Below are 13,769 nucleotides of genomic sequence, written 5' to 3' on the forward strand. Positions count from 1 at the left end.
GAGATGAAATGCCGGGTTGCTAGCGAAGCTCCAAATGCTATCCAGACCACCGACAGGTCCCGCATGCCACAGCCGGTCTATCACGTGATGCATACTGCTCCGACGTGCTAACGTTCTGAGGTGAGTTACGGCGTGTTGCAAGTTTTGTGAGGTGCTTTCGTGATATTTAATGGATCGGATTACATTTTTTATTTTTCTCCGATATCCGATCCAGTAATTTAGGTCAGTATCGGACCGATACCGATACGCAGAGGCGGAGCCAGACATTTGAAACACCCGGGGCTTAGCCCTGAAGGGTAGTATGCATGTGGATTTTTTTTTCTTTTTTGGGGGGAGGGGGGGGGGGGGGTTAGAAATGACTGAAAGATTAATAGGCTCTGTTTTGAGTTTTGTTCAAAAAAGAATGACTTCATATAGGGAAAAAAAGATATCACATATACAGGACACCTTAAACTAGTTTTTTAATTAAGCAGCAAGGCAGAACAAGGTCAGGGCTGCATCAAGACACGAGGACTAAACCCCAATTCAACCAGACCCAGAACTGATCCGGAATTAAAACAGGACTACAAGAGTTCAAAATCAGGACTACTTAGGATTTAACCAAGACAGAACCAGAATCAGAACTAGATGATAGTAGCACTAAAAATCATCATAGACCTGCACTACACTTATTTTTTAATTCTACCAAAGTACACTATTTAGATTGAGAAAAGTTTATATAATTATTTAGCCTTGTTGTGCAAACAAGCCTGCATAACTTAATAAATATAGAATTTGAAAAATAACAAACCTAAAAAGAAACACTAGGTACGAGATACATGAGTACCTATGATACGGTGATACTTTTGGTAAACAACCATTTGACTAACATGTGTGTCTCACCTGCTCTTGTTCATCTCTGTTCTGTCCTGTCTCCTCTCTCTCCCTCTCTGTTCCTCTCTCTCCCTCTCTGTTCCTCTCTCTCCCTCTTTGTGCTGACAATCATCAAATATACAGTTGAAACCAGATATTTACAAACTCTTCAGATAAAAACACAACACTTTTATAATTGTAACATCAAATCAGACTAAATGTTTATTTTTTTAGATTGATAAATATAAAAAACATATTTGTTAACTTTAAGAGTAAAGAGAGAAACTATCTGTATTTCTTAATTGCAAATGGCACCAAATTGTATTCAAACTGAGCCACACTTATGGAGCTCCACAATTCTTTTCCTGGTGTTTTGGTTGATATCTCTTAATTTTCCCATTTCAAAGAAACAGGCTCTGTGTTTTGCCTTATATGCATCCACAGCTGTGCCACCAGTTTACTCACATGGACTCTACTAACCTATCAGAAGCTTCTTCAGCTCAGAATGGAATCGTCTGGTTTTCTTATTAATTAACAAACTTAGTGTATATGTACTCTTAAATTTGATGAAAGTGATAAAAAATAGAAGCTCTGTCTCTCTTTATTCTGACATTTAACTAATTCAAAAGATATTTCAATATTTATCTAAAACAAAAGTTTACTCTAAATTGATGTTGTACAGAAAAAATGTTTTATGTTTTCTCCCTAAAGTGTATGTAAATATCTGGTTACAAATGTGAATATCCTGCTGTGTACTGAAATCCCTCTTGTTTTGCATAGAAATATACTGAACAACATACAAAGCATAATATATAAAATAACATTTACCTGAGTTTTTTCTTTGAAAGAAGCCTCTAATGTCCATTCTTATATTTCAGTACATAACTGAAACCGATTTAGTCGGGGAGGGTAAGAACTGAAAATATGAAATAAACACACGTAAGATAAGACTCTATTAAAAAAAAAAAAAAAAGCATTTGTTCGGCTTTTCATTTCGCCATTTGTTGATTCACTTGAAGAGCAAGTAACGTAATATTGGTCAAGTGATCAGTTTGATATCAATCTTTCGTGATTCACCGTCATTTGTACGGTATGAATGGTTTGCTTTGGTACCTGGTCAAACTTAAGCTCTCCTTAGTATGGCTGGCTCCGTTACTCCAACAGCGCACTCACAGGCACAAGAGCACCTGGCTGCAGCCCCGCCCCCTCGCTCAGTTGCTTAGTGCCTGAGCTCGGATCATACCAATATCAGGGGGGATTCACGCACAGTCGTAAATTCCCACTGTGTGCATTATGTGCTTCGAATATTGTGTGTACTTTTTGTTTTATACAGTTGTCAGCCAGGCATCTAACTATGAAAAAATTACACTCCAAAAGACCCCGGGCTTCTGACAAAACAACCCGGGCTTAAGCCCAGTAAGCCACCCCCACGCTCCGCCCCTGCCGATACGTAATATCGGATCGGTCCATCTCTAGTAGCGACTTCAAGGACTGCCAATGTAGTAACATATACCTGGATAGAGAATCACAATGGAGCTCCATCAGTCATGGACTGGCCTCCCCAGAGCTCAGACATCAACATTATTGAAACAGTGTGGGATCATCTAGACAGAGAACAGAACAAAAAGAAGCCAACATCCGAAGAAGAGCTTTGATTGTCCTTCAAAAAGCCTGGAAAACTATTCCTGAATGCTATTTAAAGAATATGCAAATAAGCTAAGAGAATTCAGGCTGTGCTGAAGGAGAAAGGTTGTAATATCTAATATTGACTTTCAAGCTTGTTAGAATGATATGATAAGTTTTTACCATGTATAGTGTGTTTCAATGTGCATGCAGCTATTTCCCATTTAATAGAAATTAGGGATAACTCAAGACTTTTGCACAGTTCTATACATGTATTAAAGATAATATATATATTACTACATGCATTACTGACTATATAAACTTCTGTGTGGATAACACTGTACCTACCAGGACTGTACGGTGTTTCTCCAACAACAAACCTTGGATTACCCCAGAAATTAAAACCGTCCTCAAGCAGAAGAGGAGGGCCTTCAAATCCAGAGACAAAGAGGAGTTGAAAAGGGTGCAGAGAGAGCGGAGGGGACTGATAAGGAATGGGAAGGAGAGCTACAGGCAGAAGATGGAGAACCAGCTTCAACAAAACAACGTTGGTGAAGTCTGGAGAGGCCTCAGAACCATCTCGGGCCACAAACAGCAGAACTCTCTGCCTGGGAGGGATGTGAGATGGGCAAATGAACTGAATCATTTCTTCAACAGATTTGACTCAGCCATGAGGCAGTCTGCAACATCGGCTGCAGACTCACCCACCCCCACTGCTGCTGTTCCACCTCAGACACTTCACACCTCCTCTATTCACCCTGCTCACTCCCCCCTACCCCCAACAACAGCATCCAATACACACTCAACACAAGGCTCCAGCCTGTCTCTCTCAACCACCCAGGTTAGGAGGGAACTGAGGAGGATTAATGGCAAGAAGGCAGCGGGTCCAGATGGCATCAGCTCGAGGGTCGTCAGGTCCTGCGCGGACCAACTGTGTGGGGTGATGGAGCACCTCTTCAACCTGAGCCTGAGGTTGGGAAGAGTCCCACAGCTCTGGAAAACCTCCTGTGTTGTACCAGTGCCAAAGACTTCACGCCCCAAGGACCTCAACAGCTACAGGCCGGTGGCTCTGACATCCCACCTGATGAAGACCCTGGAGCGGTTGGTCCTGGCTCAGCTTCGGCGCCTAATAAGCTCATCACTGGACCCACTTCAGTTTGCCTACCAGCCTGGCATTGGAGCGGATGATGCCGTCATTCACCTCCTACATCGTTCCCTCGCTCACCTGGAGACCGCTGGAAGCACTGTGAGAATCATGTTCTTTGATTTCTCCAGTGCCTCCAACACCATTCTTCCCTCGGTTCTAAAGGACAAGCTGGTGAACTCTGGAGTGGACCATCACCTCACTACCTGGATCCTGGACTACCTCACCGACCGACCACAGTATGTGAGGACTCAGGGCTGTGTGTCGGACAGGGTCGTCTGCAGTACGGGGGCCCCACAGGGAACGGTTCTGGCTCCGTTCCTCTTCACCATCTACACTGCAGACTTCTCCCACAATTCCACCCAGTGCTTCCTGCAGAAGTTCTCTGATGACTCTGCAATAGTCGGCCTCATCACTGATGGGGACGACAAGGAGTACAGAGGTCTGACCCAAGACTTTGTGGACTGGTGCCAGCTGAACTACCTCCAGATCAACGCCAGTAAAACCAAGGAACTGGTGGTAGACTTCCGCAGGCACAAGCATTCTCCACTGCAACCACTGAACATCCAAGGTATGGACATTGAGGCTGTGGACAGCTACAGGTACCTTGGTGTTCATCTGAACAATAGACTGGACTGGACTCATAACTCAGACGCCCTCTACAGGAAAGGGCAGAGCAGGCTGTACCTGCTGCGGAGACTCAGGTCGTTTGGAGTGGAGGGCCCACTCCTGAAGACCTTCTATGACTCTGTTGTGGCTTCTGCTATCTTTTATGGTGTGGTCTGCTGGGGCGGCAGCATCTCTGCTGGGGACAGGAAGAGACTGAACAGGGTGATCCGAAGGGCCAGCTCTGTTCTAGGATGCCCTCTGGACCCAGTGGAGGTGGTGAGTGACAGGAGAACGGCGGCTAAGCTGTCATCCCTGATGGACAACATCTCCCACCCCATGCAGCAGACTGTGACAGCACTGAGCAGCTCCTTCAGTGGGAGACTGCGGCACCCACGGTGTGGGACGGAGAGATTTCGCAGGTCTTTCCTCCCCACTGCTGTCAGACTCCATAATAAAGACTTTAACTGATCAAGCACACACATCCATACATATGCAATAATACTAAGTGCAATAATCCTTTCTGTCATCGTTGTATTTTTACTCAGTTGTATATAGTATTTGTATTTGTATTCTATTTTTATCTTATTGTATATTTATTTTATTTTATTCTACTGTATATAGTATTTTATTTTATTCTATTCTGTACAGTTGTGTACTGTATTTATTCTTATTGTATTCTAATTTTTGCCTCATAACTTTTGCACTGTCCACTTCCTGCTGTGACAAAACAAATTTCCCACGTGTGGGACTAATAAAGGTTATCTTATCTTATCTTATCTTATCTTATCTTATCTTATAAATACTAAAAGCCTGGGGAAAAGTGTGGACTAGTGCATTTAGTCCAAGTACAACACCTTTTATTTAGATTTGTTGTTTTCTACTTATTTTAGATGAACAGATACAATATCTTTAAAACTGTGTCAATTTGTGAGTTCATTTTCCTGCTATCTGACCTACTGATAGCCTCCCTCTCAAAAGTTATAAAACCTTGAGAAGAATTTATATCCTGGTAAATTGGAAATCAGTACAGACTATTATGAATGTAATTGGCTGATTATACTGCTCATTATAAATGATGAACACTGAGCGGCAGTATTAATTTGACTCCTGAATGCCACCTTTGTATAAACAACGCCAAGAGACAAAAGGGAGATACAGCAATGTAGCAGCCAGTGTTTCACTGTGAGGAACAAAACTGTGTTATCATTGTGCAAATGAAAATCATCCCAAGCTGTTCTGTTCAATACTAATATTATAAAACTCTATTACCTGGAAAAGTTTAGTTTTGTGTTGAGTCAATTTCATGCTTGTACCGATGGTGTCTGACAATGGCATGCTTTAAAAAAATGTTTCCATATTCACATGCACGGGGTAGACAGTGACACGAAGATCCGTGCAACTATGCTGCAAAGGTACACACAGACACACACACAGAACCTATGCAGGTGTGAATAATGTATATAACTGTGACACCCATCTTCAATCCAGTGTAAACAGGATTTGTATATTTGTAGAGAGAGCTATAAAGATAGTCGAGGAAGCAATGTATTTTTGAACGGCTGGAGCAGAAACAGTAGCTGAGAGTGAATGGGTGAGTTTGAGCAGTGAAAACCAACAGAGCCAAACAGAGCAACTACAGTACCTTTCATTTTTAGAAACTCTATACTTAAGTTATCTGTAATAAACTGAGTACAAGATGCAAGGATAACATCATAAACAAGAGCATTTTACCCCAAAAAAGTATATTAAATTAAACAAGTACAGAAGTGCTTATATGTAGTGTACTGTACATAAGCCTTAGTCCTTACACTGCAGGGGTGTCCTAACTTTTTTATAAGAGTGCCATGTTTATTAATGGAAAATCACCGAGGGGCCAATAATCCTCATCTTTTTTTGAAGCATAAACATTTTTTAACATTTTATTTTCAATAACACAAAAAGGAACATTATGGTGATCAGGGGCCTGTGCTTCGTACCGCGCTAAGTGAGTTAGCTGGATTAGATTGTTGACGATTTCGCGTGATCCTGGATCGTTCGGTTCCCCGAAGCCCATCCGGGACTTGCTGTCATAGCAACAGAGCCGTAAGCGTAAACCTGCTGGGGAGCAGGTTTACTTTATGTAAACAGGATTAGATCGCGGCCACGCAGGTATGCCCGCGTCATTCATACGAAAGCAACAGCGATATTCCACCACTGTTTCACCATAAATAAATAACATCACTGTAACCAAAGATAATGCAGCACTTGATCCTTTTATTGATTTCACACAGATACATACAGGTCATTCCCTAAAAAAGGGAAATGTACTATTAACATTCTATTACATGTATGTGATTATTACAGATGTAATTCATATTTCAGAGTAGTAATTGTAAATTACTTCGTGTAATCAAGATGAGAGACCACGGCTATAAAAGCGAAGGTGGATTTGGGAAGTCTGTCGCAGTCATATCCTGTCCGTTTACGCGAGCAACCCATTGCGGAAGGTGCAAGATTGATAAGGAGAGTCCTCAGAATTCAGCGTATATTGCGGGACAGACAGGATCCTTTAGCTCAGCGCGACAGTGTGCTCATAGAGAGATATCGATTTTCCCGTGAGGGTATTATTCACTTAACCAACTTGTTGACGAGGGGGTGCAGGACCACCACCTGTCTTTTTTTTTGCTCTGCCCTTTTCTTGGTTGCTGTTATGAACAAACAAACAGAGTATTCCAGGGTCTCTTTCCAAGAGACGACAAGCAATATAAGTGATAAATATTACCATTCTGTAGAATATTCTTATATTTCACTTTTACTTGTTCCCATGTTCTAGTGGGTCCTGTTGTGGCTCTAATGTGAAAGGGGATATAATATAACATATTATAATATAATATAATGTAATATAATATTGGATAATATGGTGTGATATGATAAATCTACCCTACCGCCTACTGGTGTTGGCCAGAGGGGCCGATGGCGCAATATGGCAGCCTGGCTTCTGTCAGTCTGCCCCAGGGCAGCTGTGGCTACAACTGTAGCTGCCTCCACCAGTGTGTGAATGTGAGAGTGAATGAATAGTGGCATTGTAAAGCGCTTTGGGTGCCTTGAAAAGCGCTATATAAATCCACTCCATTATTATTGTTATCATTGAATTACTTACGAGTTTGATTTGTCAGCAACTTTCTGCCAGCCCTCTCTCCTTGCTTTTGCAGCCTTTGCAGTGTTCCCTTGCGTTTTAATTAAACTCTGAAACTCCTGAAATCCCTCACTCAAGAGTTCTTGCTCTGCTGCCGAAAAATACCGAGCGCGCTCCTTCGACATTTTCGCCGACCAATCAAAGGGTTGCCAATCAATGTTTCTACTATCGATGCGTAGCCCCTGTTGGGCCACCCAGTGATCTCACATTACTTCATCCAGCTATACTAATCGTCAACAACAGGTGTGTTTGGGGAACCGGAATAGCGAGCTCAGAGTTAGCGCGATGATTTGGTCTTGGATGTTTCATTTGATCTTGGATGTAGTAAGCGACGTACGAAGCACAGGGCCCAGGTCTTCAAGCCTTAACAAAATAAGCCTGCTTTTCATTCACGTTTGAGAGTAAAATAATGTAAAGATCCGCTGAAGCTGCTGAATGCCACTATCTCTATGGGACTTACTGGTGCTGCTACCATGAGGTGAAGAGAGAAATGACACTTTTTAAATTCTGTTTGTGTTGGCGGGCCATAAATAATACATTTTAAAAGTAGGAGCGAGGGGCCATATGAAATCTGACCTAGGGCCGTGATTGGCCCCCAGGCCGGACTTTGGACATGCCTGCTTTACTTGTTACAGTGTACTCTTTCAGTATGAAATGCTTATTCCATGTAATATTTTCTGACAGAAAACTATACAATATATATAATAATAAACAAGACAGCAACTTTAAACTTCAGAAGCAATATAAAATAAACCTTTTGAAACCTCATATTTCTCATGTGCTCAATAAGCTCTTTGCAGCGGTTTCACCTCTTTCTGTATTGTGTACACTGAAATTTATATACGGCATTAGGATTTACACATTTGAGTCCAATAATTAAAACTAATTGCTTGTACCTGTTTTTCCTTGGTAACAAATGGCTGCAAACGCATTAACCAGCAAAAGCAACTAAGCTAGCTTAACGTGGCTAGCACAACACTAGCCATATTGGAAGAATATGTGCTTTTCTGTTCTTCCCGTACTGATCATATATTTTGGATACAGAATCAAATAAATTTTAGGTCATTTTTACTCATCCGTCTTTTGTTAATAATTTTTAAATATGTTTTTCCTCTCTAAAACTTTCATTTAGCATGTTAGCCTTTGATAATTTATAGCAGTGGTCTCCAACCCCCGGGCCTCAGACCGGTACGGTCCATGAGTCGTTTGGTACCGGGCCGCGAGAGTTGAGGCTCAGGTCTGAAATGTATGGTTTTCAGGGTTTTTATCGTTAACTCGGTTTTCCTGGGTCTTTTCACGTGCGTTATGAATAAATCTTATTTTTTTCGGTACCGGTACTAGTTTTATTTTGTTGTATTTATCCGCGACACCTTAAAGGCCGGTCCATGAAAATATTGTCGGGCACAAACCGGTCCGTGGCGCAAAAAAGGTTGGGGACCGCTGATTTATAGCAAAACAAAACTAGACAACAGAAGCTGATGGAAATGTAATGAGCTTTGTAGGCTGGCTTTTGGGTAAAAAAACAAGGGATCACCAGTGTCATAGTTGTGCCAAATGTCAGTATTTGTTAAGTCATGTGGTAAGTTTTAGCAACCATCATAACTGAAAATTGTGACATTTGCTTTTATGGAATGTAGTTTCATTTTTTTTTTAAAAAAGGAAAAGACTACATATGATGTAAAAAGTAAAGTCCCAGTATCAGATTTAAACACTTGATGGAGTCAAAACAGTGTCAAGCTTAAAGTGAAAAATCAAGTGATGCGGGGAGCTGTCAGGTCACCAAAGACTGTGAAACAGTTTACAAACTTTCCTGCAACACATATCTAGGCAACTCATGCTCCCTGTTGGCTGGAGAATAACATCTTCCTGAAATCAACGGTTTCATGTGTTTTTTCACTCTGGTCTATCTTTGCTGTTTTTTTTTTCTGCCTCTCTCTTCTTTATACCCATATCTGTCCTGTGCAGTTAGTCATGCAGGTGTTCCCAATAAATGTTGAATGAATGAAAATGAATGGTTGAGCATTTAACTGACCTTCAACATATTTATTACCCTGTAGGTGCAATAAATATTAGCTTAGGTATTTATTTTCATTTGTCTTATATATTTGGCATGCAATTGTCTCTCTCTAACTCAAAAGGAAATTCTGAAACTCTCATATTAAATCCCAGTCTGTCCCAGTCCTCTCTTAATCCAGTAGCTGAACTGCACATCTTAATCATGAGTGGTAAATGGCCTGCATTTGTATAGCGCTTTTCTAGTCCATAGGACCCCAAAGCGCTTCACACTACATTCAGTCATTCACCCATTCACACACACATTCACACACTGGCGATAGCAAGCTACATTGTAGCCACAGCTGCCCTGGGGCGCACTGACAGAGGCGAGGCTGCCGGACACAGGTGCCACCGGGCCCTCTGACCATGAAGCCCTGATGCTGACGATATGTGAGCAATCCATCATGTTTTACAGCATCACAACCAAGTCGATTGGTTCCAAATCATAAAGCCCTTTGATGCAGGAAGTGATATAGTCCCTTTGGCTGGCAGTGATTGGATTAGGCAGTCCTTGACTTTACATTTTATTGGTCACTGGCACTGATCTACAGAGAGATCAATAATTGAAAAAGACTGACCTTGCTGGAATCATCCACCATGGGTTCTTATGAGTGTGAAGATGCTGATGTGGTGCTCCCTGGGTCAAAGGTTAACACTAAAGTATAAAGCCTAAAATAAATTTTAAGAAATAGTTGGTTCATTGCACAATTATCCAAGCAGTCAACTAGCAGCTACAGGAAATGACCCATTGTGTTGTCTCTTTACACATGCTGTATCACGTAGAAGAACAAAACCATATCCAGAACATTTGCATGAGAATGCTTTATATTTGTTGTGGTAATGCATTTAACAATAACATCATCATCTTAATATTGTTTACAGCTAAACAACTACACAACTGTTCGTGTGATATGAGACTAATTAAAATGAAAGAATATTTGTAAAGCATGGGCGTTGCTAAGTGTCGTACTGCCATTTACCTTTCTTGTATAGCATAAATACGACTACACTATTAAATATGATTAATCAAAATATTAAATAAATGTACGACTCCTTTGTTTAAAATAAATTACTTCTAATCAAGAGTTAACGTGAGTGTGCAGCTTTCAAACGCATGAGGCTTATTACGTACCAGTAGACAAAATAACTGGATAGATGCTGGACAGGCAACGTTGCTATTTTCAGACCTTCATTACTTCAGGAGCAAAATCATAATATCTATATAAAGAACTGGTGTGGCTGCTGTGATGTCACCCATTGGTTTGTGGTCTTGCATTTTGAAACCTCAGTTATAGCAATAAGGCTGTCGCCATTTTGATTTGCAGAGATGTCAGCAAAAGCTAGCAAACTTATTTCTTTGCATGGTTTGTTACTACAGTTAACTGCAAATCAAAACGCACAATTCATCACATAAAATGATTAAAAATGTTCCAACAGGTATTTCACATGGTCAAGAAAACCAGTTCAATAAATCTGGTTGGACTGCTGGGTCCAAGCCGGAACCTTCCTATCAATCAAAGCAGCCACCACCATTATAAAGCCTATTGTAAAACACATTGTGCTATTTCTAGCTAGTTAGAGTGTTTTTAGTGTTGGGCTCCATTAGAGTAGCTACAATATTAAAATGTCTGTCTCTATGCTGAGCCTTGGTGCACTGTCTCAGCTCATTTTCTTTCTCAAATAAAGCCATTTTGCACGTTTAGTTTAAGGACACTCTTAATTTAAGTCAGCTCTCAAATGATTGGCTGTCCTGCAGTGTTGGGACTAACGTGTTATTAAGTAACGCGTTACAGTAACTACGTTATTATTGTGGTAACGAGCACGGTAACTAGTTATTATGCCAAAACCGGGAACGCGTTACTCGTTACTGGGATTTAGATAGGCTCGTTATTCGTTACTTCGTGTGGTGGCTATCGCGGAGCTTCCACAGATTCAATAACATTAGCAAACTTCAGGTAAGAAGTTATAACCTGCAGTCCATCTGGGTCAGATATGAACCAAGTTTAGGTGGAGTTTATTTTCGTTATGCTGACTTTTTCGTACTGCGTGTTTCTATAGACCTGGGTGGGTGCTATGTTACTGATGTTGAACTTTATTTTGTTCATAAGGTTAATTATTAGAGTTGCCAACCGTCCCGTAAAAAACAGAATCGTCTCGTATTCAGAGAAAATATTACGCGTTTTGTATTGAGGTGAAAAGGAACATTTTGTCCCGGACTTCAGCTACAATGAAAAAGACACAAAGCTGGAGTTATTCTGTGTCTTTGCTGCACAGCTGCCTCTTCTCCTCTCATTCTCCCCCCTCTCTCTCCTGTTTCTACTTCAATCATGAAACTGATCAATGATCAGCTTTTCTCTCTTGTTTATTTATCGCCCACTTTGCGCCAGAAAGAGGAAACCAGTGGATGTCGCGGTAAACAACAGCAGCACTTTTAAGCTTGATCAGCTGTTGTTAGAATTTATTTAATATTAATTTCTAGTATCAGCTGATGTTTGTTGGAGCCACAGCTGTAAACCTGCTGGTCATGATATCGGTTTGGTTTTGTGATGAGAGGGAAACATGAAGATGAAACCAGGAGATGTCCTTACTGAATCATCAGAGCTGTGATGGAGAAACAGGTTTACCTTTTAGTTAACATGAATGAGTTGAAGGGAAGTTATGAACTGTTTCTGAGAGACAAATAACACCAGGATCCTTTTCTAAGTAGCTGACAGCTGGTAACTGTGCAGGGGCGGGTCTAGCAAAGTGTTGCCAGGGGTCCATGTAGGGCATTAAAAGGGAAAGGGGGGCACAAGGAAAGACTTTCTTATTCTCATTTAAAATGTCTCACTTTTAAAAAAAATAATTATCTGAGTCTTGCAACAAACAATTGATAGATTGATACATATACCATCAGAACAGTGTACATCACTGTCACAACAGTGTTTATTTTCATTCAAAGGCTTTATGATTTTTCCTATAATGGTGGGCCGGTCTCTAGTCAAAATGCCCGGGACGATTTTTTTGTCCCAGTCCAGCTCTGTATGCAGCTCATCTGCAGTCTGGTGTTACCTACATCTTCCTATTCAGAAGGCAGAATTTCCGAGTTCTGAGTACAATCAAAAGCACCACGACTGCAGTTTTTGTGTTGGATGTAAAAAGCAGGCTAGGATAGAATCAGGCGTGGGATTTCTCTCGTGGAAATGTGCACATTATTTTTTCCTTTCTATTGGTAGGTGGCACAGTGCACTTGTGGCAAGTAAGCAAGCTAGAAGACTGGCAATCTTGCTGGGTATCCAGTTACGAAAGCAACACATTAACAAGAGAATTCTGAGTAAAACCAAAGTTACTTTCCCTAGTAACTAGTTACTCTGAAAGTAACGAGTAACTTGAAGTAACTGAGTTACTTTTGATAGAAGTAACTAGTAATGTAACTAAGTTACTAATTTAAAGTAACTTACCCAACACTGCTGTCCTGTGAGTCTATGAGGATAGACTTTGTAAATGATGGATGAAGCATAAACAATCTTTTCCCAATATTTACTCAGATACATTTCTTTGGGACCTCAGTAATATCATTTGATGATGACTTTATATATTCATTAAGTCTATTAAGTGAATTATGGTCATTCTAGGAGTCAAAAAAGATTATTGAGGATATCCTCATTAGCAAACAGCTGTCATTCACAAGATGTTAGCCAATGAGCATGCTTTTTCAGTCATCTTCACCCCATAAATCCAATTTAAAAACACCAAGATGGCGATGCCAAAAATACTCAGCTGTATTAAAGAACATGGGTGAGAGAAATGAGAAGATGAGAAGTCTGTGGTAGTCCATCTTTTATCCTCTCTGCGTGACATGGTTTTGTAGCCAGCATTGTGTGGCTATTTGAGGTAGTTTTCCCCACCCGGGAATGCACTATCATGGTCCAGGTGAGCTCCAGTGTTTTTCCAGTGTCCCTGGTATCCCCCCGGGGGGTGGAGCCCTCATCATGTCACCTGCTCAGCTCACCTGTTCTGTGTCCACAAGCAATTGGCAGACGGTATTTAAGATCAGTGTTCTCATCTCTCGTTTGCCAGTTTGTCAACTAACCTCATGTTAGTAACAGGCCTCTTCGTTTCATGTCTGTTGTATAAGACTCGTACTTAGCTTTTCTTCCCTGTGCATCCGGTTGTCTCGTACGCCAACATCCCACTACCCGTAGCTCTGGATAGTCTGGACGCAGGTCTCTACAACAACGTTGTTGTTGCCATATGTTTCACCGCTTAGGTCAGCACCATTTGCAATCTCCACCTGCCTGTCCTCCTGCCACCGTCTCTTGTGAATCTCTG

General features: G+C 41.1%; 1 long non-coding RNA gene across 1 annotated transcript; it reads right to left on the minus strand.

The window, feature by feature from the left end:
* Positions 1-336: 336 nt before the first annotated feature.
* On the minus strand, positions 337-2,255 carry LOC309720178. The gene is made up of 3 exons (XR_014280427.1): positions 1,966-2,255; positions 1,681-1,768; positions 337-974 (listed from the first exon to the last, which is right to left on the minus strand). It is a non-coding gene; the product is annotated as an uncharacterized lncRNA (long non-coding RNA).
* Between the last annotated feature and the right edge of the window lie 11,514 nt (positions 2,256-13,769).

Source organism: Aulonocara stuartgranti (assembly GCF_965226115.1).
Source record: "Aulonocara stuartgranti genome assembly, chromosome: 13".
Lineage (NCBI taxonomy): Eukaryota > Metazoa > Chordata > Actinopteri > Cichliformes > Cichlidae > Aulonocara > Aulonocara stuartgranti.